The following is a 25,666-nucleotide window of genomic DNA, read 5'->3' as shown; positions in this document are numbered from 1 at the left end:
GTGGCATTCAAAAGAGGCCTAATGATGCGACAGAGGAGGACTATCGCTTGCGCGCGATTCCTTTCACTCTAAAGGGGGAGGCAAATACATGGTTGTTGAGATTACCCCTGGATTCTATCCGCACCTGGAGGGACTTTAAATTGGAGTTCCTAGATTACTTCTTTCCATCCAACAAGACGAACGCTCTGAAGAAGGAGATAGTGGAATGCAAGCAGGATTACGATGAGTCATTGAGCCAATACTGGTCAAGGTTCAAGGGATTGCTGGACGCATGCCCGAATCATCGGATGATAGAGGCAGAGACCTACTCTCTGTTTTATGAAGGGGCAACTCCCGAGTCTAAGGATTTGATGAACTCCTCGAGCGGGGGGAATTTTACAAGAAAGAGAGGAAGTGAGGCAAGAGAGATTTTGGGAAGATTAATCGACGCCAAGAAGGCGTATGACAGTACGAGGAATGCTGTGAGAAAAGGCTCTGTGAATGCATTGAGGGAGCAGGAGGATGACAAAGTTGAAGCAAGGATTGATAGGCTGGAGAAAGCCTTGCTGAATGCTATCGAAAAAACTAATACAGCCGCACCAAGGGAAACGGCTAAGTTGTTAGGTCCAGTAGATAATCAACTCCAGCAATATTACGGACCTCAGGAAGGTGATTACCAGGCCCAGGCGAACGCGATGGGAAGTTGGAATCCGGATGGAAGTTGGAACCAAGGAAGACAAAGAGATGCACCCTGGAGGAATCACCCGAACTTTAGATGGTCTGAAAACGAGCAAAGCCAGCCAGCACCCCAACTGAGTATACAGTCCGCACCGCAGCCCGAGAGGCAGGGTAACTGGAGAAATCATGAGGGGCAAGGAAATTGGAACAACCGTAATCAAGGAGATCACTCGACCTGGGGAAACAAGAATCAAAATTATCAAGGGAATTCTTATGTACCACCACATCAAAGGAATTTCCAAGCACCTTACCCAGGTCAAGGAAGTAATTTCAACAACAATCCAGGAGGTCAAGGGCACATTCGCCCAGGCCAAGGAAGTGGAACAAACCAAAATATAGGGCCAGGCCCTAGTCAGCCAAGCTCTAGACCAAGGAACCTTGATGAGATGGTTCACGACCTCGTTAGTTCCCAGCAGCACATTCAGAACAATTTACAGTCGAACAATGATGTGGTCCACAAGCTTCAGGATGCGCAGCAAGAACAGAAGGCGGCAATGGATATGTTGGCCAAACAGTTGTCTCAAATAGCTACTTCCTTGAGTGATATGCGGGGAAACGAGGGCAAGATTCCTGCATCGGTAAGACCACCTGACAAAGCCAATATTAGCCAGATCACGCTGAGATCTGGGAAGGAGTACGAAGGGCCGGTCATGAGGTACAGAGAGGTCACGACCCCCATTAAGGATAAGGAAACAGAGGAAAAAACCACTGAATCAAGAAACTCGGTTGAAAGCAACCCTGCAGTTAGAGATGAACTTCAGGCAGGAGATTTAGAGAAACGGCTGCCCAGGACAATCGAACCATTTTTCCTAGATCCAGAACCGGAATTGGTAGAGAAAAAAGGAGTCGATGAATCTTCAGCAGGTGAATGTTCCGGAACCGGGAAACGACCAAAACCTTTCCCAAACCGAGGAGAGGCAAAGAAAAAGAAGGATGAGCCAGTGGATCTTATGGATATTTTCGGGAAACTGGAGATAAATCTACCCTTCTTACAGGCTTTGAAAATGCCAGTTTTCAGCAAGTTCATCAAAGAGTTTATAGCTGGGAAGGCTAGACCTAGTGGAAAAATCTTGATAGGCGAGAATGTGTCCGCGGTAATTCAGAAGCGGAGGATGCCTTCGAAATGCAATGACCCAGGTATGTTCACCTTGCCTATTTCCATCGGCGATGTAAAAATTGAGCATGCTATGTGTGACTTGGGAGCATCCATAAATGTGTTACCCCTGTCCATATACAAGAGGTTAGTGGGAGTAGGTATGGTGGATACGAAGGTTGTGATCCAATTGGCGGACAGGTCATGCATCTGCCCTGAAGGAGTGCTCGAGAACGTAATAGTCAAGGTACACGACTTCCTGTACCCGGCTGACTTCCATGTGATTAAGATGAGCGATAATGAGTCTGTAGAGTCTGGCGGAGTATTATTGGGGAGACCTTTCCTGCGAACTGCTAAGACTATCATTGATGTCTTTGATGGTACTATCTGTCTCGATTACAATGGGGATAAATATACATTCAGCATAGATGAGGCAATGAAGAAGCCACTTGATGTTGAAAATATGCATTCTGTAGATATCATTAACCCCTTGGTCCAGGAATACCTCGAGACTGAATTAATGCAGGGACAGATTGAGAACTCAGAGATGAGTCATGCTGTTGATAGGGAGGTGGCCAGTTGGTGCCAAGCAATGAATACGAGCAAGTTGTCAGATGAAGAGCTAGCAGAAGCAATTCTGGAATTTTGCACCAAGCCCGAGTTAGCCAGATCGAGGGAGACACTTTATGGGGCAAGCAAGGAAGATCTTCCTGGATCGACTAAGGGGATGACGACTGGAGCAGCAGAAAAGAACCCCCTGCCCCAGGAAAAAGATGTTCCCAAGAAGGAGTTGAAAACACTTCCGCCAGGCCTAAAGTATGCTTACCTTGAGGCGAATGAGACTTTTCCGGTGATTATCAACAGCAACTTGATCAAGGAACAGGAAGAGGAGCTGCTGAAAGTCATCCGAAGGAACAAGAACGCTATTGGTTGGACACTTTCTGACTTGGTAGGGATTAGCCCTGATCTGTGCATGCATCACATTCGATTAAATGAAGGAGCGAAACCCTGCAGAGACCCTCAACGCAAATTGAATCCCAATATGAGGGAAGAGGTATTGAAGGAGGTATTGAAGTTGTTATCCCTAGGAATCATTTATTCCATACCAGACAGTGAATGGGTTAGCCCAGTACACATGGTACCCAAAAAGTCGGGAATCCAGGTTGTCAAGAACGACAAGAATGAGTTGGTACCGACCAGGCTAGTCACCGGTTGGAGGATGTGCATTGACTACAGAAAATTGAATGAGGCAACCAAGAAAGACCATTTTCCCCTTCCGTTCATTGACCAGATGCTGGAGAAATTAGCAGGCAAGCAATATTTCTGTTTCTTGGACGGATATAGTGGGTATTTCCAAATTTACGTGGACCCCGAGGACCAGGAGAAGACAACTTTCACGTGTCCGTTCGGAACGTATGCATATCGGAGAATGCCGTTTGGCCTTTGCAATGCACCAGGCACTTTTCAACGATGTATGATGAGTATTTTCTCAGACCTGCTGGAAGATTGCATCGAGATCTTTATGGACGACTTCACTGTATACGGGGATTCATTTGATTCATGTCTGGCGAGCTTGGATGTAGTGCTGAGAAGATGTCAAGAGAAGCACTTGGTTTTGAATTTCGAGAAATGCCACTTCATGGTCCCTGAAGGAATTGTCCTGGGGCATGTAGTATCGGAAAGGGGCATACAGGTGGACCAAGCAAAAGTGGACGTGATATCAAAACTGCCCCACCCGACAAATCAAAAGGAAGTGAGGGGATTCCTAGGTCACGCAGGATTCTACAGGAGATTTATAAAGGATTTTGCCAAAATTGCTCAGCCACTCACTCATCTGTTGCATAACGATGTTGAGTTTGTTTTTAATGAGGGGTGCATTAAGGCTTTTCAGCTGCTGAAGGACAGATTAGTATCTGCCCCCATCATCAGAGCACCTGATTGGGGTTTGCCGTTTGAAATCATGTGCGATGCGAGTGACTATGCAGTAGGGGCGGTGCTAGGTCAAAGAGTTGACGGAAAAAGTTACGTGATTTTCTATGCGTCAAAAACGCTAAATCAAGCCCAGAAAAATTACGACACCACGGAGAAGGAAATGTTGGCAGTCGTGTACTCTTTTGAAAAATTTCGACCATATCTGCTCGGGTCGAGGGTGATAGTCTTCACAGATCACGCTGCGATAAAGTACTTACTGGCAAAGAAGGAGTCTAAGCCAAGGTTGATCCGATGTGTGTTACTGTTACAGGAGTTTAACTGGGAAGTCAGAGACAAGAAGGGGACGGAGAACAAGGTGGCTGATCACCTGAGTCGCATTTACCAAGGTGAGACGGATGAAGCAATACCTGATGCGTTCCCGGAAGAACATCTTTATTATTTTAACGATTCTCCTAGACCTATCAATTGGGAAGAAGTAATGGCAGCAACAGGTCCAGGAGATGCTGAAAAAAGGAAATGCCAGGCGAATGCAGAGCCATGGTTCGCTGATCTAGCAAATTACTTGGTCACTAGAGAAGTGCCCAGTTCCGACGAAATTTCCCGGGCCCAGAAGATGAAATTAAAAAGTGAAGCCAAATACTACTTTTGGGACGATCCGTATTTGTGGAAAATGGGAGCTGACCAGGTAATTAGGAGATGCATTCCGGAGTGGGAGCAAAGGGATGTGCTGAATCATTGCCATGCTTTAGCTTGTGGGGGTCACTTTGGACCTAGGAAGACTGCAAGGAAGGTTCTAGACAGTGGTTTCTACTGGCCTACATTACATAAGGATGCATTCGAATTCTGCCAGAATTGCGAAAGGTGTCAGCAGATTGGAGGAATTTCTAGAAGGGACGAAATGCCACAAGTTCCGGTGATTGTTTGTGAGATTTTCGATGTTTGGGGTATGGACTTTATGGGTCCATTTCCATCTTCATATGGGAATACATACATACTTGTGGCGGTGGACTACGTTTCGAAATGGATAGAGGCAAAAGCTACGACCTCCTGCGAAGCTGTGGAAGTAGCCAAATTCCTGCGGTCTAACATTTTCAACAGGTACGGGATCCCTAGGGCTGTCATCTCAGACCAAGGAACCCATTTTAAGAACCGTACAATAGAGGCTCTCATGAAGAAATACGGAGTCCACCATAGGTTGTCTACACCTTATCATCCTCAGTCCAATGGCCAGGCAGAAATATCAAATAGGGAGATAAAGGCCATTCTCGAAAAAACGGTGAACCCGTCTAGGAAGGATTGGAGTAAGAGACTGGATGATGCATTATGGGCTTATAGGACAACTTATAAGACACCTATTGGTATGTCACCATATAGGTTGGTATTCGGAAAAATGTGCCACTTACCCGTGGGAATCGAACACAGAGCATACTGGGCGGTCAAAGAGATCAACATGAATCCGCAGGCTTGTGAAGAAGAGAGGAAGATGCAGCTCCAGGAACTGGAAGAGTTACGGCTTGAGTCTTATGAATCTGCCATGTGGTATAAGGAAAAAACTAAGCTTTGGCATGATAAAAATCTCCGGGTCAAGGAACTCAGGGTAGGACAGAAAGTCCTTTTGTTTCAATCCAAGCTCAAGTTGATGCCTGGAAAGTTAAAGTCTAAATGGATTGGGCCTTACATCATCATGGGACTTCGAGCAAACGGAGCAGTTGAAATCCAGGGAAGTGCACCAAATTCCATACCTTTTCTTGTCAATGGACATAGGATAAAGGTCTTTAGGGATAGCTCAGAGTTGTGTGTAGTGGACGAAGTGCCACTACGCGCACTCTTTGATATCACCTAACCAGTCTAGGAAGGAAGTGTTTTTAAAATATCTCCTGGGTCTAGTAATTAAAAGTTTGACCATACCCTGATCCAGGAAATTTTGAGAACACTTTACAACAATTTTGTAAATATTTAATTGCTTTCTTTAAATCAAGAAAAATCCAAACAAATAAAAAATTTTATTCTTCCAAAAATATTTTCGAAACACCAGACCCATCGGGAATGTTTTTGATGCTGTCATATCCTAGACCCGGGGAGTTCGGCGTTTCATATTTGTTTTTTTTAGTTTGATGTTTTCTTTTAGTGTGTTTTGGCAGAAGGAATTTACTTGAGCAAGGAATTGTGGGGTAAAAGAGTTTTGGAGGGAGTTGGCACCGGTCCGGATTTCAAAGAGCACTTTATGGGGAGGCGTACGGTCGCTAGCGTCACCACCTGCACCCGCCTGCAAAAGGAAACTGTCCTCTCCAATGCCTACACTATGATCGGTTTTTGGCCTTTTTATTTTTTTCATTACTCATTCTCTCTCCAAATATTCTCTCTCCCAAATCAAAAACCCCAAATTTCAATCTCTCTCTAACCCTAATCTGAAAATTTCGCCCAAGTTCTTTTCAAAATTTTCTGCAGAATACCATGGATAACCAACAAGGAACCAGCAGCGCTTCTGGATCCACCGAGAAGAGTGCGGCGGAGTTCATGAATGAACTATTTCAGAAGTTCGGAGGGGCCGATAAAGCGATGCAAGCGTTCGCGATGTTTGCAATGGGACAACCCATGCCAGCCGTTCCAACAACCACCGTGACACAACCGGAGGTTGTCGAGACACCACCCACTGCTGTACAAGAAACCGCACCGGAGGCTGCTACCATTATTCCAGAAGAAACCACCTCTGCCCAGGACACAGTCCCAGAAACCGCCACCAGGCCGGAGGACGATGCAGTGCCCGACGTTCCAGGATCACCCATTGCGGAGATTCGCGAAGTAGAGACAGATCTGGCCGCGGGACTGACGTTATTGGCCGTAAGTGAACCCAGGTTAGGTTCTGATTCTCAGGAGGAAACCCCTGTTTTAGAGTTTGGAGGTGATGGTGTTTCAGAGGGAGTAAACCTTGATATTTCTGCTGTGAATTTGGTGGAGAGTGTTGTTGGGGGGGTAGATGCTCTTGTTGCGGTAGTTGAAGACACCGCTAATACTGTTAGTAGGGTTGAGGGGGAAACCCCTGTTCTGGAGGCGTCTGTTGAGAGGGATGCCGTTGTTGATGATGATGATGTTCAAGTGGGCGGAGAAGCCCTAAATTCTGAGAAGGATGTAGAAAAGGAAACCCTAGACGTAGTTGGGGGCGATGAAGCCCAATTTACTGAGGAAGATGTTGGTGCGGGAAGGACTCCCGAAAAATCTGTGGGCACTGAAGCCCAACCAGAAGGAAATCTTACGGGGTTAGAAACCCCTGTTTATATCACGGGGGCAACCCCATTGTTAGCAGAGGAAAGTGGAGCACTCGATTCTGAGGGTGCTCAAGAAACTGTCGATGCAGGACTCAACATGATAGTGGATTTAACTGAGGTCTCTGAGGAGGCCGATTCGCAGCTTAATCTAAGGGAAACAAGGAGACGGACACGTCGGAGTATTCTTGATGACATTGACGTATCTGCCCAACAAAAGGAAAAGGATACGCTGGACCTAGCGACAGCCGTGTCTGCGCAGGAAGACTCCCCCAGGCCGAGTGGAAGGGAGAGTGACGAAGAGGGGCGCCGCGCGAGGGCTAAGAAGAGGAAAGGGAAACAAATTGCTTCCTCCTCGACCGAGAAGGAGAGGGGGAAATCTACTGAATCTCCACTTCCTCCACCCGCCAAGGTACCATACGCCACAGAGCCCGAGAATCCTGCCAGGTCCAGTGATTCAGAGGAGGAGCAAGACGAGGATGTACTGAACTTTGAGCCGACGGAGATTTGGATTACAAAAGAGCTGCTAGACGATATGAGAGATTTAACGATCCAAAACGTGTGGCCATATACAAGGAAAAGAGTGCTGAGGGAAAGGTGGCGAAGTCCGGAAAAATGTACCACCCGGCGGAACTCAAACATATTAGCTCTAACGATGAGTTCAAGGGGGTATATAGATGCAATCGGTTTTGATTGGTTACTAAAGCACAGCACTTTCGAAGTTCCAGTCGACGCGGCCCGTGAATTCTTTTCCACCTTCCGGTTCAAATCCACCGCCGATTTGGATGCGGATTCCATAGCTTTCAGGCTTTTAATGAAGAACATAGGATGAGTATCCGGGAGTGGACGCTGCGGATGGGCTTGCTAACGAGAACAGAAGATGATGAGGGCCTGTGGAACGACAGAATGGTTGGTCCGCCGAAGTTGACGCCAGGATTTCAGGCACAAGGTGCGTGGGAGTTCTTGACTCACTCAAGAGTGGGTCAATTTAAAACAAGTTTTTCGAAAGGCACACCATATAGAAAATCGGGTCCTGCGATTCGCCCAAACTTTTGTTAGCTACAACTTGATGGACACTGCCAACAACGCCCTGACGACCGCCGACCTATACTTTACGTGGTGCATGGCCACAGGAGTACGAGTTCATTTGGGTTATTGGTTAGCCCAAGCCTGCCATCAAGTCACCTCCAACCCGTCCAGGCATCTGTACACGTGCCATCTTCTCGGGGCCTATTTGCAGCGCAACATTGTAATTAAAATCAGCAAGGCCTGCCGTGTAGTAAAGATGTGCTCAGCCCCGGAAGTCCTTCAATTTCGACTTTTTTTTTCAACAAGGGGTTGCTGATCGCCCGAGGGAAGGAGGTGTGTTTTTATGAGGTCGGTAAGTCAGAGGCACAAGTCAAGCAGGAACCCGATGGTGTGGAGGTAAAGGATCACGCCACTGAGGACGAAGTCAGGCTGATGGTTCAGGGAGTTCAGAAAGAAGTTGAGGAGGTAAGGAAAGGAATCGACGGGGTACGCACGGAAATGACTGAGATCCGAAGGGAATTCGGAAAAAAGCAGGGAAGAGGCCGCAGTCCTGAGGGGACGTATCACCGATTGGGTGGCTTCGTCAAGTGAGCAAACCAACAGGATGGCGGAGGGTGTTGCTTTGATGACGACCATGCTGAAATGGCTGCACAAAAAGTTCCCGGATACATCAGAAACTATTCCTGGGTCTAGCGGCAACATTACAACGCTAAGTTCAGGAAGTGTATCCGCGCAGAAGCCATCACAAGGCCCGAGGCCTCACATGCAACACTGACCTGAGCTGAAAAATTTAGATGGCACAAGGACGTCTCTTCATGGTTTTTGAACGAGGGCAAATCTGTCTCAGACCAAAAGCCCTTCACAAATTGTTGTCACCTGAAAGAGCCAAAACAAAGATTACAGTGTATGTCAAGGGAAACCCAGACAATACATAGTACCTCGCAGCTGTCATGTTGGGGAATGATTGTATCAAAAGTTTTTTTTTTTTTTTGTTTTTTTTTTAAATTGTGTATTACTGAATGATATGGGGGGGCCCCAAAAAATGGTGTGGATATGAATATGGAACAGTGGCAACATCCCACAGAGGCTCAGTCAACCTACCAGATTCAACCTGTGAATGTTAAATGACATCAGGTTTTACTGTAAGAATGTCAACAGAGAAACAGGGGGTAGGGGGAATAAATGACCAGGAAGTGACATTACCAGGCAGAATAGGTGCTGCAACACCAAGACATGCAACTTAAAACCTGGCTTATGAAATGTATCCGTCAAAACAGCAAATATTTCTTGTTCGATTGTCAAAAAGTAAGTCCTGTAGAACTGATTACAGAACTCGGAAGACTGCCAATCCAACCATGTAAACAGTAAGCACTTAAATATTAATTACTGATTACCTCAATAGTGAAACAGAAGAAAGAAAAGGAGCACCTGAAAATTTTTTAGCATCTCTAATAGAAGGTTGAGTCCAGTTTCAGCAATGTTACGCTCAGTGTGACGGAAAGCCCAAATGATTGAATCCATCACAAGCTTCAGCTGCTGCATATCCCAAAAACATTAGTATACTTTTATGTGCGTAAAGAAGGCAGCATACATCACTCAATAAAACCCAAACCCCTTTAGCGGAATGTGCAATACAAGTTGCAGCAGACTGGAGGTGTCATTATGAGCAAATCAAGCACCAAAATTATACACACCTCACTGGACAGACGAATCAAAGCAGGAAAACAGTGGGTAGCAATTGCTCGAAGAAGTGAAAAGAACTTCAGCCGATGCTCTGGATAGTCTTCAAAATTCTTTGTTATCATCTGCAATAAAAAATAGGGTGAGCCGATATTCAGAACAATACACTTTCTGCACACTTAAACTAAGAGCTGTGAGATAGACACAAAAAATCACAAATAAAAATAAAAACCATGAGTAGATTGTAGATACACCAACCTCTAGAGTGCACTGGAAAACAGCTTCGAAAATCTTAGGAACGTCTTCAAACATTGCCCCCTTATACCTAAGAGAGAAAAAAGGAGTTGACATTATAGGAAAAACAACAAAAGCAATAGTAAATCACCAATAAATTGCTGCAGTTAAATATCCAAGAACTTCATAATATCAGTCCACCCATGAGGAATAGCACACAGGAAAAACAAAATTACAAAACATATGAAGGCATACTTATTTATTATGGTGGCAAAAAGAGAGAGAACTTCCGACTCCCTTGCATCGGGCAAGTTTCGGGCATAATCACCAAGCACAGGATCCATCATTGGGGGCACAAACTGTTTTCCAATATGTGGTTGATCTTCAGCTTTGTCAAGAAATGTCTCGATAAGCTTTAGGGTTTCCCTCTTCACAGAGCTGTTGAAAATAAATGAATCAAATATTAACATTTAGATTATTAAGAATCAAATGGATTCAAAATCTCGAACGTACCGCAGAAGTTTCACAATAGATGTTCTGGAAGCGTAAGGCCCTCCTTGGGCAATACTGGTCGATATAAGCTCACTGTACATTCTGTGGCAGACAAGAAAATGTCGTAGTGAGAAAAGGTGCAATTGATGGGCATGTGCTCAGAAGAAGGCATAATGTGTTATTCTGAAAACACAAAACCCAACTGACCTGTACACATTGAGCATGTCCAAGAAGATTAGAGTGATCTGTGTCAGGAAATATGTTCCAAGGGAGCTTGCAGCACAGGTATTTGTCTGTCAGAAAAACAATGCAAGGAGTTCTAGAACATGAAAAAATATGAAGTAAATGATGCAAATACATGAGATAATCAAAACATGTAATTTAAAATATGCACCAAAACCTTTGAGAAAGGGTATCAAGGAATTTTGTTCAAAACCTTGTTCTCATATTCAAAATGGTAAACTCCAATAGAACTTCAAGATAGTAAGAAGCAAAAAGCTCGATGAATTGTGAAGATCGAGTTGGAAATAAGCTCAAAAATCAAACCTGTAATATATTAAGCACTGCTCTTATAACATCTGGGTCTTTCAAGAAATCCACATTCTGGTGTGCTTGGCCAATGATTTCAGTCCATTTCTGCAACGGAATGTGTTAACTACATCTTATGCCACACAAGCACTAAAATAGGTACCAAGAAGGATGATGAAAGAAGCATCTAGCTGGTTCAACAACCACAACAGGCTTTCATCCTCAAACAAAAGTGAAGCTTACCTGGTTAGGAAGCTCCATCAACCTCTGTAAATATTCAGTCCTCTTGTCAGGATCAGGTTCTGCTTGAATCATATTGCCAACCTAAAGAAAATTTATGTAACGTCAGTCACGAATTCTCGATTGAGCGTGTGGTAGTCAGTGCTAACTGCTAAGGAGGGTATTGGGTACATAGTTTGACTCACAGATTCATAAAATGAATGGATCTGATGGGGTTCAAGATCTGCAATGGTCGCTGGAAGAGTAGTTAAAAGTTCTGAAACAAATGGTTCGTTCTCTCCAACCTGCACAGAATGATAAGGAAAACAGAGTTACTCACCTGTAAAGCAATCACTACCTAAGCATGTTAGTAACTAAGTATATGTATTCTCAAAGAACCTAACCTGTACAAGGACAAATTTACGCTTGCACTTCTGAACAATTTTCAAGAATGTGTCACATGCCATGTCCTACAAATTACCAGACAGATGTAAGAGAATTAGTAGGCATTAACAAACAAAAAGAGAACGAAAATTTGTACGCAACAAATCGAGACCATTATTGGATAATGAGAAAATATAGGGACGCTGTACATCACGCGAACACCTAAACCATACTACTAAAAATATGCAATGATGTAATTAACCTGAACTCCAGGATGAGTTTCGTGCATGAACTCAAACAACTTGTTCACAACAGTTTTCAAAAACTTCCAGTGGGCCCTTAAAAATCTAGGGTACTGCCCAACCACATACCTGCAAACCAGGCAATCAGAAAAATTAGAGGATATACAAAAAAGCTTCACGTTATTTCCCAATCCTTTCCACATTCCACAGTGACAAGTAAATGTAAAGTCACAGTGATTACAAGAAATTATGAAATAATTAATTAAAAATGGGGTTAATCCTCACATGATATTACTAGCAATGACAGCTTTGTTGTCCTTCCCCTTGGTGATTTCACAGAGATTCAATAAATCACGAATGACCATCACCAAAAATCTATTCTCCTGCCCAAAATCAACGATGTTGCATAAGTATTTGAAGTAGAGATTAGATCTCAAAATTCCTAATAAAACATCTAAAAAACCACTGTGATAACAGAAAGAAAAGGTTAAGTGGAAAAAATATCAAACATTAGTTGCAGAAACAGAAGGGAGAAAACTAACTAATTGAACAATTGGGATTTGGAGTACAATATATTCAAGCGGATGAACACAGGCAGAAACAAATGTGCAATACTTACGAGAACATAATTACCAATTAGAAAAATAGGGAATATCGCATAAGGCAGGGCCACAGATAGTGAACATTGAAATTAAATATCCCTACCTGCTCTTCTCCCATCGACCCTGAAATAGATCCAATAGCCCAACACAAGGTATTGAGATTGTTCCAGGTCCAATCCTCTCCATTTAGTTGTTTACTCAGTTTCCTGAGCATCTGACACATCAGGCATAAAATTTGTTGATTATTTGGATAATCTAGAAATCATGAAAACCTAGAACCATCATCAAAATATTCAAACAAAAATAGAGAATTTTTTTAACAAGTAGCGTACAAGCAAGCAAGAACAACTTCCAAAAGACACAGTAGCTGGAGATTTTTATTGCACTCTCAGACCATAAAAGATTCATATAATCCTTCGCACAGAAACTAAAGAACCCCTTCAAATATCAAATACAGAAGCATAGAGCAGCGGAGATAATATTTACCTGTTTTTCAGTATCCTCGTGATCAAGGTTTGCCAAATAGATCAATGTTTCCCTCATTATCTGCAAATTAATTCATGAATGTCATCAATAATTCCAAAAATATCCAATATTTACAACGTTTTGATCAATATAGAGAACCTTATACTGAACAAGCACATCATTATCTTTCATGGTTTCACGGACTATATTCCCATTTTCATCCTCAACAATGAGGACTTCTTCAGGCTTTGCCATGCGGCATATCATTAGTTGCCTTAACTTCGACATTGGGGCAGCATATAGTTGTCGTCTCTGCATGAGTTGGGAGCCTAGTCCTTCACCATACCCGAAAGCACAGGCATCTGCTAAAGTAATACAAAGATTAGGCCCAACCGCCCAACATAAGAAATTAATCAGAGCTAGAACAGGAGGGTCAACTAACAATCTACTGCCTCACACCAGACAACGTTACTCTAATTTTGCAATGTGCACATCAAGTGACGACAATTTTCAGATCATGATGTGTTCACCTAGAGTGAATTGCAGTAAGGGCAAACAGATTTCAAACCACAATCTCAAACTAATCCACCTGAATGGAAATTTAGAAGAATGCATTTTTGCGATAAGGGATTGCATGCAAAACTCAAGTACAGTATAAGGAATTAAACTCTAACAATACATGGAAACCCACCATGTTTCCAGCAGTATTGTCCAAGTTATGGTGCGCTTCAAACAGCTCCAAAACTAAGGAGTTCCAATAGTCCAAGCAAACCTGCATTGCGATATAATTGGTTGATGGAATATATTGGAGAAAAGAGTACAAACCATAGGGAAACGAATAAATAGACCTTAAAAACTTCAGTATCATCGGCATAAGATATGTTAATGAGATACTCAAGACCAACAAGCAGAAGATTTATGTTCTCTTGTGAAGATTCGAGGACTCTTATGTGAGCCTGCACCAAGGGTACAAATCAACCATCAATCATAAAATAAACAATCCAGGAACTTGAATAGTTGATAATTCTAAACCAGGACACTCTGTGTATGTTTGTATGTAGAGGGGTAGTCAAATGACATCCGCTGCATGAATTTAATTTAGTTTCCTAGTGCTTCTGTCAACCGGGGAAAGCAAGTTATATTTAATCTTACATAAGATGCATAAGACAATCCAGGAACTTGAATAGTTGATAATTCTAAACCAGGACACTCTGTGTATGTTTGTATGTAGAGGGGTAGTCAAATGACATCCGCTGCATGAATTTAATTTAGTTTCCTAGTGCTTCTGTCAACCGGGGAAAGCAAGTTATATTTAATCTTACATAAGATGCATAAGACACAACATCTACATCAATAAGATCTAGATTAGAAATTTAGAAAAATGCAAACGTTACACCTATAAATCTATAATGGCTAAGCTTACAACTACAAAATTGAGTTTACACCAGAAAATAGGTCGGGAAATGCTTTTATATTAGATCATTAATTCACAAATATATTGCTGTGAATACATGCATACTTTATGTATATATCTACATATTTCCTCATTCCATCATAGTACTAAATTTAAGGTTAGCTTTCCTACTGTTGGGTATATCTCCTAACCCCATTAAAGATGTCCATTTCATAATAAGAAATATGAATCACCTTGTAGAATGATGTAAAAAACAACGCCAAGTTTTGAATAAATGCCTGGAAAACCATATCAGTACGTCAGTAGTTACCCCCAAGAAAAACAGTAAATAATTTATGAATTTATAGTATAAATCTGAAAAGAGAACCTGCTCCTCACTAGTGCCATTTGCATAAGCCTCTACGAAATTTGTATTAGATGGAAGGATGTTCTGATAAGCAACAGTGTATACAAAGAATCAGCAGGCAGTCTAGCTTAGACCTAGCACAGACATAACTGAAAGAAGCAAAGATCATATAGCAACTGAGAGATAATTTACAGTACCTGTAATTGCACCATGAATATAGCATACATTTTGACATATTCCGCATTATAAAAATCCCCAAAACTAAGAGCAGCAACCTGTACAAAATAAAACATGCGACAGCCAGCCCAAAAAATTAGCCAAAGAACATATTAGAAACATGAAAGTGGTTGCAGAACACAGACCTCTGTCAGACACTGTAGAGTAAGATTGCGATAAGCGGGTACATGGAAGAAATTTAGCAGTCTTTCAAGCTGCCAAACAGAAGCATTAAATACTACTTTAGAAACAAGTGCATCTTCTTACTACAAATTTAAACAAAGTGGGTACAGTATAGTATCAGTTCCCATGTACAACAAGACACAATAAAAAATAGTGAAAGTACAAACCAGTGGTGATTCAAATATATATCCTAGAGGAATCCAGGAAAGGAAAGCATGCAGTGTAGCCAGGGTAGCCCTGAGAAGCTCAGTTCTTTGAGATGCCGACAATACATACAAACATAGTTCGTGAATAAGCTGGAACTCGCTGCAGATAGAAAACAATCCTTAATATCTTTGCAAATGAAAAGAGGAATAGTACCCATGTGAAAATTCAGAGGGACATAATTTATGATTGTGAGGCAATAGAAATAACGAGGATATGTTACTTCCAAAAATCATGAGTTATAGCTCCATTTAGATTGCAATCTAGACTGACAACAGCAATTATAAATATAGAACAGGCTAATAAAGAGACACATACAAATGGAAGCGACACTATGTATAATATGTATTACAAATTCACCTGTTCAACGATTGTTTCAACTCTTTAATCTTTTGCTGGGTCATCTCACCCCTTGAGAAGTCAAACACCTCTTCACTAAGAAGCTAATAACAAAATATTTAAGTGAATAACATGTAGATACAATTTTTATGAGTAAATAAATGTAAAGAGAATTTACTTTCAGAATTGCCATGCAATTCTCACAGATAGTTTCGCTTGTTTTTGCTGCTGCAACCAGATCAGGGATAAAGTTTCTCCACCGGGCAGGCCACTCGTGCTTCAATATCTTAATGTACAGAAATAATTGTCAAATTCCATTAGGAATGTAATTCAATGAAATAGGATTCATGGACAACCAGTACTATGCTTATGAATCACCATCACTTGGTACAATGTAAAAATTACCTGGACCAATATAATGTTCAACTTATTAACGTAAAGCCTCTCACGCCGGAAAGAGATCTCATCACTAGAAAGCTGGTACATCCAATGACATGGGAAAAAAGTAATAATATCAATAGAAAAAAGGCAAAGGAAGTTAACAGAAAAATAATTTTGGGAAAGCAGAGATTTAAGCACCTTCACTATAACTTCAGAAATATAGTTCTTCATGCCGTCCCGTTGTTCAACAGGCAATGCATTCCATCTATATTTAATAACACCTTCTAGAACCTGTATGAGGGAACTCAGCAACAGTACTTTTCATCAGTATCTCCAAACAAAAACAGAGAAGAAGAGTGCCAAAAATAAGCAAGTGGTAAAAAAATGAAAGAACAGAGAAACAACATTTATCAAGATTATATTCACAGACCTGTAAAGCAAAAAACTTGGTATTCAAACTCTGTGTACTTGATAGTATGTGAACCACTTGAAGCCACATATCTGGATTAGTTTGCAAATCTCGTAGGATGTGATCTGCAGCTGTCCTCTGTCAGAAAAAAAATGGAGAAATTTTGAAAGGGTAAGTTCCAATCCTACAATGGTGAGATAAATATATAATGTTCCTGATGAGTATGTAATAACCATACGATAAGGAACTGAACTTATAGAGTGAAAATAACAGATATAATGCATTTTTTTCTATCTAGGGTATACGGCCTGTTTCTTAATGACTAGTGACCCTAAGTAATCTAAAGAAGAAGCCTCTGCAAAAAGGCATAGCAACATCAACTTGAATCATAATGAAGTATATGCCAAAACCACAAGAACATCAATTCCCATCAGAACTACACACCTAACATTTTCATTGCAGTAAAGCATTGCCATTATATTTTCCAGTATAGGGGGACAGGTAAAAATATAAGAAAACAAATAATAAAATTTAATGCTACATCTATTAATTATACACGAGTCAAGTAAGTTGTCAAAATTTTCCCCAGCTCATTTCCTATAATGAAATGTGAGCCACCGAGTTCACTAATTGTCCCCTTTACACAGCTGATCACATACTTCAATTGAATCTGCAACACCCAAAAAAGTAAAAGGAATCGCCCACTGCCAACAAAGGTCCAAAAATCACATTCTGGGGTACTCGTGATCCAGGCAGAACTTTCAAAAGCCACATAAGAAATACAAAAGCAATCCCTCCAGCTTATGCCTTACCTAACACGGTGCACTTTAGACACACTAGACAAGTGTTTTCCCGAAAACATAGCACAATGCCACTGTTTCTAATGACGATTAGCATTGATTAACAACCAATTTCGAGCAATTCAAAACACCAATAGTAGAGTAGAAAAAAGTAAAGCCCTTGAGACGTTTAAGGCATTACAAAAATACAAATCATCCGGGGCTCAGGAGAGTGGACACATTCCATGTAATAATTTGCATGTCAAAGTTCTTAAAAATCAATTCAATGGTTCATTGTTCCTAAAAATCCATAAAATCACCCAATTACACAAAGTCAGCTCAGTTTAATGGCTACTGTATCCCAATGCGCACAAACACTCAACTACTCATACAAGCAGCAAAGGGGGTAATGGTTCAGACCTGCTCCTTGGATCCGGTCCCATAGAAAGCGGCGACGGTGGCGTCGAGCAGGGCGACATCCATCGGCTGACTTAAATCACGCAGCTTCTCCGTGTCCATATCGGAGATCAGCAGTGACCTTAATTAAACCCTAACCCCTCACAAAAACAGTATCCTCACTTGCACAAAAACCCTAGCGCGCACGACTGTAGGATAACGGGAGCACGGCAAACCCTAGTATCAGTAGTCGGAGAGCTCGGGAGAGGATGGGTATATATATATATAGAGAGAGAGAGAGTGCGTAGATTCAGAATGGGGAAAGACAGCTTCAATTTGAAGCAGAATGCGTTTTAGAGTGAGATAGACTTCGAAAGAGCCTTCTTCCCTCCCGTTTTATATATGTGGCGATCAAGTGTTGAGTTACATACATTTGGCTTCTGTATTTTTACTTCGCCTGTTTATTGGGTCGGTTTATCCGGGTTCGGGTCTGGGTTGTTCTAGAATTTTAGCTCTTGATTCAATTTCTAATTTCTTAATAACTTACTTAATTATAATCATGTGCATCCATCTTCGACGGAAACTTGAACAAGATCGATATTATGTTAAGGGAATATGTGTATTTTATTAGAATAATTGTTTTTATTATTTGCCCTATGTTTTAATAGTTGTTCCCTTCATTATTAATAATGGTACGAAACACTAATTATAATATAATTATGAGATATCATGTGCAGTATATGTGATGGACATATGAATATTTTGAAGAGTATCCGTATACTTTGTTATTTAACTTTATATATTGTACTTCACTATTAGACTATTAGTATAATAATTAAACATTAGGTTATATTTTTATTTTGATTGTTTAGTCGTTGTTTAGAGCTTGCGTACGCTTGCGAATAGTGTTGGGTAAACTATATAAATGAAGGTAAAAATAGTTCAACTGGTCACATAGCGTTTTTTGCAATATAGGCTAATAATGTTTATGTCACTAAAGGATTTTTAGGCAAATAATTATTCACAATGTATATATGAGAGGGAGTTAGGGACAATTTATTGATTAATAGTTGTAGTGTCTAGCTCATGTTACTTAACCTTGGGATGCAATAGCATTAGTGTCATATGATAACAATAATAAAAGGAGTCTTATATATGCTTTTTTTATTTATTACTGATTGCCAAAGTCTAAACAATTATTGTTTCTTAATTTTTCTATAAAGCATGAAGCATGTGTTATCATTTATACTATACTTTTAACTTGTCAATGGATTAATTAAGTTTCATGTTATCATAAAATTTATGGGTAGTAATAAGTAATGTTTCAAGGTGTTAGTAGTGTAATTAAATTTATGGGCGGCGGCTGAGCAAGTCCATTGGCCTATTCGACATAGGTCGTATGTCCGACGCGACCACCAGGAAGCTCACAGACGTCTGGTTGAAGACTATTTTGCCGATCAACCGCGATGGGCACGACTGTTTTCTGCCGCCGGTTTAGAATGTCGAGGTACTTTTTTCTCAGCATTGTTCGTACATTGTCTTCACGTGATGAATACTTCACGTTTCGGGAGGACGGCATCGGGAAACCCGGCCTTACACCTTTGCAAAAGTGCACGACTGCTATTCGTCAGTTGGCATACGGCACCACAGCGGACCTTTTTGACGAGTACCTCCACTGTGGGGAGACTACAGGCCGCGAGTGACTGGAGAGCTTTTGTCGGGGGATAGTAGAGGCATATGGCGACACATATTTGCGCAAGCCGACAACCACTGATTGTCAGGGTCTGATGCAGATGCACGAGAGGGCGCACGGGTTTCCCGAGATGCTCGGGAGCATCGACTGTATGCACTGGGAGTGGAAGAATTGTCCGACGGCGTGGAGAGGTCAATTCACAAGTGGATACAAGGGCAGCCACCCGACGATGATCCTCGAAGCCGTCGCTGACCATCGGCTCTGGATCTGGCATGCTTACTTCGGCGTAGCCGGGTCGAACAACGACATCAACGTCCTCAACTCGTCCACCCTCTTCACCGACCAATGTAACGACAACGGCCCGGCCATCGAGTTCACTGCCAACAGACGCCAATACCATATGGGGTACTACTTGGCCGATGGCATCTACCCACGGTGGCCAGTTTTCCTAAAGACGGTCAGTTGCCCAATTGGTGAGAAGAGGGTTTTATTTGCGCAAAAGCAGGAGGCGGCGCGGAAGGATGTCGAGCGGGCATTTGGGGTGCTCCAATCATGGTGGGCAATTGTGAAAGGGCCGGCTCGTTTCTGGTACAAGGAAGTCATCGCCGATGTCATATATGCGTGCATAATCATGCACAACATGATAGTCGAGAGTGAAGGCGGAAGCATCACCGACTGGAATGAAGACGACCGTGCATCTAGCTCTTCCGGCACATCGACCGACACACCCAATAGAGGGTTACCGTTAGGCTTCGAAGATGTTCTATCTAGACAGGCCTCAATGCGCAACCAACAGGAGCATGCGCAGCTCATGAGTGACATGATTGAAGAAGTGTGGGCTCGTAACCGCCGTCTCTGAGTTTGCATTTTTTTTTAATTCACATTGTAATGTATTAATTTTTATTATATGAAATAAAATTTATGAAATTCGTATTTTAATGTATTATTTTTTTTAAAATTCGTATGGATTTTGTAAATATTAAAAAAATGATGACGTGGCGCGCTATAAGGCGCGCCTTAGGGCGCCCCACTGCAGGTGGGGAGGTAGGAGGATAAAACTGCTGACGTGGCGCGCCTTAGGGCGCCCCATTGCTAATGCCCTTAGTAGTGTAATTAAATTAAATTGTGTCATGACCAAAGTCAGGTTAATAATATCTACAAAAGACTATTCGAAAAAGGATTATCTCTTGTTAACATGGCCAATTGCTATTATTACAACAAGATAAATAAAGTTCTCAAATTAGCCACAACTCTTGGTATATGTATTAATTAGGTGTAATGACGGTTAATATCACGAGCTTAGGGTACTTTTCCATTTTTTCGTAATATTTAAATTTAAATATTAAATCACGATCTCAGTCGTATCTATACTAATCTAAAGTGCAAGTTTGATGAAAAGTCCTTAATACCCTTTTGGAGGAAAATGGAAAGATGAGGTGTCTTCTATTCAAAAATAAATTTTTAAGGCAAAAACAATTGGACAAATAATAGCCCAATAAAATGCTAAGTTCTTGAAGAAGTGTTAAAACACATTTAAATAGTGCACTACCATTAAATTTTTTTTATAATTAAGTTATTAAATTTATATATTAATTAGCCTTATATTTGAGTTAAATTGGAATTGTGCTAGAGAGTTTAGTTTGCCTTCCATTTATTTAAGTTAAAATTGAGATTTAATCATTTATTGCAATACTTTTTAATATAAAGAGTAGTGTAAATTCTCACATTATTCAAAACAAACAAGATGCATAAAATATTATCGTTATTTAAGTGATATAGTAATTTACTTTTTATACGTATATGTGGCGGGAAGTAAGAAATTTATTCTTTCCAATATAAAAAATTCATTTAGTCTTTGAAAATGTATATCAAGTTATGCTATGGTCTGAAATTAAAAGAAAGAACAGTCAACTAAAATGTGATTATTGAATAATACAAATTTTCTAACTTGACTTCTCAAGAAGTTTTAAATTTATATGATTTAAATTATTCATATATTAATGTGGATATGTTTAATATTCCATATATTTTTTTCAAATTAATTTTTATTATTAAGCTATTAAATTTATATAATTTCCTTTTATTTGGATTAATGACTTGCATAGCACTTTCAATAACATCTTTACTCACCATATTTTCTTTATTTATATATTCTTATTCTAATAATTCACACTCTTTGATCATTAGTCACACATCTTATTTTTGTCATTAATTTTATTGTTTTTACTTCACTTAGATTATAAATTAAAATTGCATAAATGTTTCATTCACTGGGGAGTAGTAAATTCTTCATTTTGAGTGAGACAAGATAAGTACGTTTCTGTTTTTTTAAATCTTCATATTTCTTTCAATTCTTATTTTCTATATATTTATTATATTTTATATTCATTATTTGAAACTCTTATGTCCCGTGCATAGCTCGGGTGTTAATACTAGTTGTGTTAATTTGCCACGACAAATTTTATGGCCACAGATAAAGTCTTATGCGTTGTTTTAATTCTGTGTGAATATAATTAAATATTGGCGTTTTAATTAAGTTCAATCCTAATTGTAGGTGGGTACAATTATCCTCAATCAATTCACACAAACTTTTGATATACTCCACATTAATATCAAGTTATTGCAAGTAAGATAAATAGCTAAAGGTTTCTATTATCAACCTTCACCTCAAAATTCATCATTCAGTCAAATACAACTTGATGAAAACAATGAGATTCATAAACTGTTGACATTGTACACACCAATGAAACAAAGAAATTAAGAATCAGAAACAATAAATTGGATAGGTAGGTACAATTTTCGTAAATCAATCGACAAATAGTTTTTCCTATATAACAATGATCAAATAAAAAATTACAAATTGAAACCAAATTGAGCACAAATAATTAGAAACACCACTACACATTTCCCCGATAAAGCTATGAGGCAAAATCAAATAATTTGTGTAAATCCCAAATTCTACAAATTCAAATCTTGATTCATTGTACGAATTCTAACCTATTTTGACAATAGAGCTCGGAAGTTGTATTTGAAAATTTTCACCATTTATTGAATTGTGTCAGTTCAGGAATGTTTTCGTATTTAGAACTAAGTCAATGTTGTTCTTAGACGTGTCGATTTATTTAGTTAAAAACATTATGTTTGATAGATTAAGTTTGAAATAGTACTACTACGAATTAATCTACTTTTATCATCAAACTACTGAAGTCATTAAATTTGACAAGCGAAAACAATCTAATCCAATTAGTAACTTAGACACTAGACTAAAGTCCATTTCAACTCTCAATATCTTACTCCCTATTATACTTTTGATTTGATTTTTTATTTTGTATAAAGATGTGATCAATATTTTTTATTTTTTCACAAAGAATACGGTGTAAAATTTTACAGTTTAATTTATTTTGGTTTTAGTCTTATCTAAAACAAGACGTTTTTTAATCTTTATTTTTATATTGATTTTATTTTAATCTTTATTTTTATATTGGTTTTAATTTAGATTTTAATCTGGGCACGTTATCAAACAAGACCCAAATTAAATAAAATAAACAAAACAGGTCAATAAATTGCGACTAGGTTCTACATTTAATTTGCATTAAAATATTTTCATTAACCTTGCATATGTAGGATTCATTTTGCTAGCTATGGAAAAACTGTCATAGTATATTACACAAGAAAATTTGAACCAAAAAAGTTCTCCAAACAGCCAAACTGGTCTCTTTTGCTCCCATAATGTAACACAAGAATATTCATATTCCTTGCGGGTTAATATTAAAAAATCTAAAAATTCAGCGAAAATACATCGTACTGGAACAGGAGGCAACTTGTTCAAAAACATATTCTTACAACAAAATCAGAAAATGAAGTGTCACATTGAATGCAGTTTAAAGAGAAAAGGATCAACATATCTGAGTACATATAGTTCATTCAGACATCTTATTAAATGAAAGGCAAGGTAGGACAAATAACTCACATCTCAAGCTCCGTTTTTGTGCTTGCTTTAAACAAGAGGGCTCAAGGCTTCTTGGGCTGCCATGTTTGGTATCGTGTCCAATCTCTTTGCCCAGGGTTGAGGGCATGTCCCTTAGAGTGATAGATGTATTCGTCTCCCTCTCCAGAAAAATTCTGTTTGTGTTCGACACCATATCTCGTTGGCTTCAATAAGAGCAACTGCATGGAATGCAATCCTAGGTTAGCAAGTGTATAAAGATGTACTATAAATAAGTTGAGGGGGTTAAAGCTAACCTCATCTCCAGTATGATCAGTTATGTAATGAAGCCAGCCATGCCATTCTGGTGGGACTTGAGAGGCATTGTACCGGTCCTGGAAGCATACTCAACCCACCTATGTCTCCCTATAATAGATTTTAATTACAAATATTCAGTCATCGGAATTTAAAATGTAAGGCTTTATTTTTGTAGCAGTTATAGGAAAGAATCTGAACAAAAAAAAAAGGCAATGGAAAGGAACCATGTCTAGTAAGAAAAAGTTTCTGCACAAGAAAGCATTTGCCTATACAAAATACGTTTCACTGAATTAGTCTCTCATCTATCATTGTAGCTGGTAATCGTCCAGATATTGAAGGAATGTTTGTAATAGCTTCCTTGGTATTTTTCCTATCAGTTTATCCTCTCAAACAACAAGCTAAAATTAGTGTGATTAATTGTCAATTTTTCAAATTCTTCCCAATCACTCAAATCCATCCAAACATTCCCCAACATTTTAACTAAAAAGATATCACATCACTGTTTTTGTAATCATCAGTTCAGCAGCTTTATGGTGAATAGAATTACATTTACAACTAAAAAGCTACCACAAGGAAAATGAATGTTGTGCACTGAGACTGGTAGATGAAAATTATTTAGAAAGCTCAATGAGCCAATCAATGAAATGCCGCACTAACCATATTGAGTTTCTCCAAGTTTCTCATAGTACTTGTTGCCAAATTTGTCAACACCCACCACTGTTGCACCAATATTGTGAATCTTTGTTTGCCTGTATAAGTAACATGAAAAATGCAGTTTCACTTTAGCAAACACAGCAACACACTAACAGGTTAGAAGGTCACATAAAACATGATTCGGAAGGCGAGCAAGAGTAATCCAGTATTCATATCGTGAATCTCTGTTTGCCTATATAGCGACATGAAAACACAGTTTAATTTAGCAAGCACAGTAGCAGACTAACAGGTGCACATCAAACAAGATTCGGAAGATGAGCAAGAGTAATAAAATATTTAGTAAATCAGTTTATTGACAACAACGGTGAGTTTCCAGTCCTATTCCAGGAGGAGGTTGTTTACAGGTAAAATATTGATAAAATCAAAAACATTGCAAAACATAATGTTATGAGCCTGCTTGCTCAATATCAAGTAAGATTAAATAAAGAGAAGTTTGAATTAAAACAGATAAAGAAGAGAAGCTAAAGATCAGGTTACAAAATCATCCCTAGTGAGAATAAGGTTCTAAACTAGTCTTAATCTGCTTCATTAATCAAGTTTTTCAGAATGGCTTGCTGGTCGAATATGTTACAGAATAGTTCACTCCAATTTATCATAGTTGAGGAATATATTTACAATACATATCCAGAAAACAACATTCATATAGAGCTCCAAGGCCATCTTAGAACCTCATAAACTCGGAAAGACAAGTTCATCCATGTCGTTTTCTGTTAGAAATGCAATTTAGAATGCCATTGCCATGTTGAGAAACATCACATTCCACAGTTACTAAATGTGACTGCCATCAAAGGGAGCTGCCGGGTTCTACACTTCTACTTACATGAGATTTCCATCCAAAAGCGCACTCCTGCAAATAGAAAATAAAAATCAGAAACACCACCCCATCAACGTAAAATAAGGCCAAACATCTAGAATTCCATGAATAAGCATTGGGTTACAATTCAATATTTTTTTAAAAGAAAACATCAACGAGCTGAAAAACTGAAACATTAATCATTCACATTCCCCGTATCGACTGAATTGGTAAAGCTCGCCCGATTGAACCCTAATTACTAGATTAAAATCGAAAAAAGGAACCAAATTCATTTAACAGAAACATGCCCAATCAAATATAAGAATGCAACCAATTACGAAACATTACAATCTAAGAATGCATATCCGAAATTATTTAGCTCAACGCGAATCGTATAAAAACGGAACATAAAAAAACAGATTTCAAGCGAATATAGATGCAACTGACAGGTATCCTTCTTCACGGATCTCCCTGAAGAAACCTCCGATTCCTTTTTCTTTAATCAATTTCATCGCGCCTCTCACCACCGCTGCCATTTCTAGCTGTCGCAGTTTCCTCTGCTTCCCTCTCCCTCTCTCCTCAATGAAACACTAGTGATTCAGACCACCGCCCAAATCAGCTGGTTTTCTGGGCCTGATTGTGATTATGGCTCAGATCCATTTGGGCTTCACCCAGT

General features: G+C 39.7%; 2 pseudogenes; both read right to left on the bottom strand.

Moving 5' to 3' along the window:
* Positions 1-8,906: 8,906 nt before the first annotated feature.
* LOC121764077 lies at positions 8,907-17,948 on the bottom strand (annotated as a pseudogene).
* A 5,141-nt stretch (positions 17,949-23,089) lies between these two features.
* LOC121763799 lies at positions 23,090-25,606 on the bottom strand (annotated as a pseudogene).
* Positions 25,607-25,666: the final 60 nt, after the last annotated feature.

The sequence above is a fragment of the Salvia splendens genome, chromosome 14, assembly GCF_004379255.2.
Source record: "Salvia splendens isolate huo1 chromosome 14, SspV2, whole genome shotgun sequence".
Lineage (NCBI taxonomy): Eukaryota > Viridiplantae > Streptophyta > Magnoliopsida > Lamiales > Lamiaceae > Salvia > Salvia splendens.
Note: the sequence above shows the minus strand (reverse complement) of the source record. Positions and strands in the feature narration are given on the sequence as shown.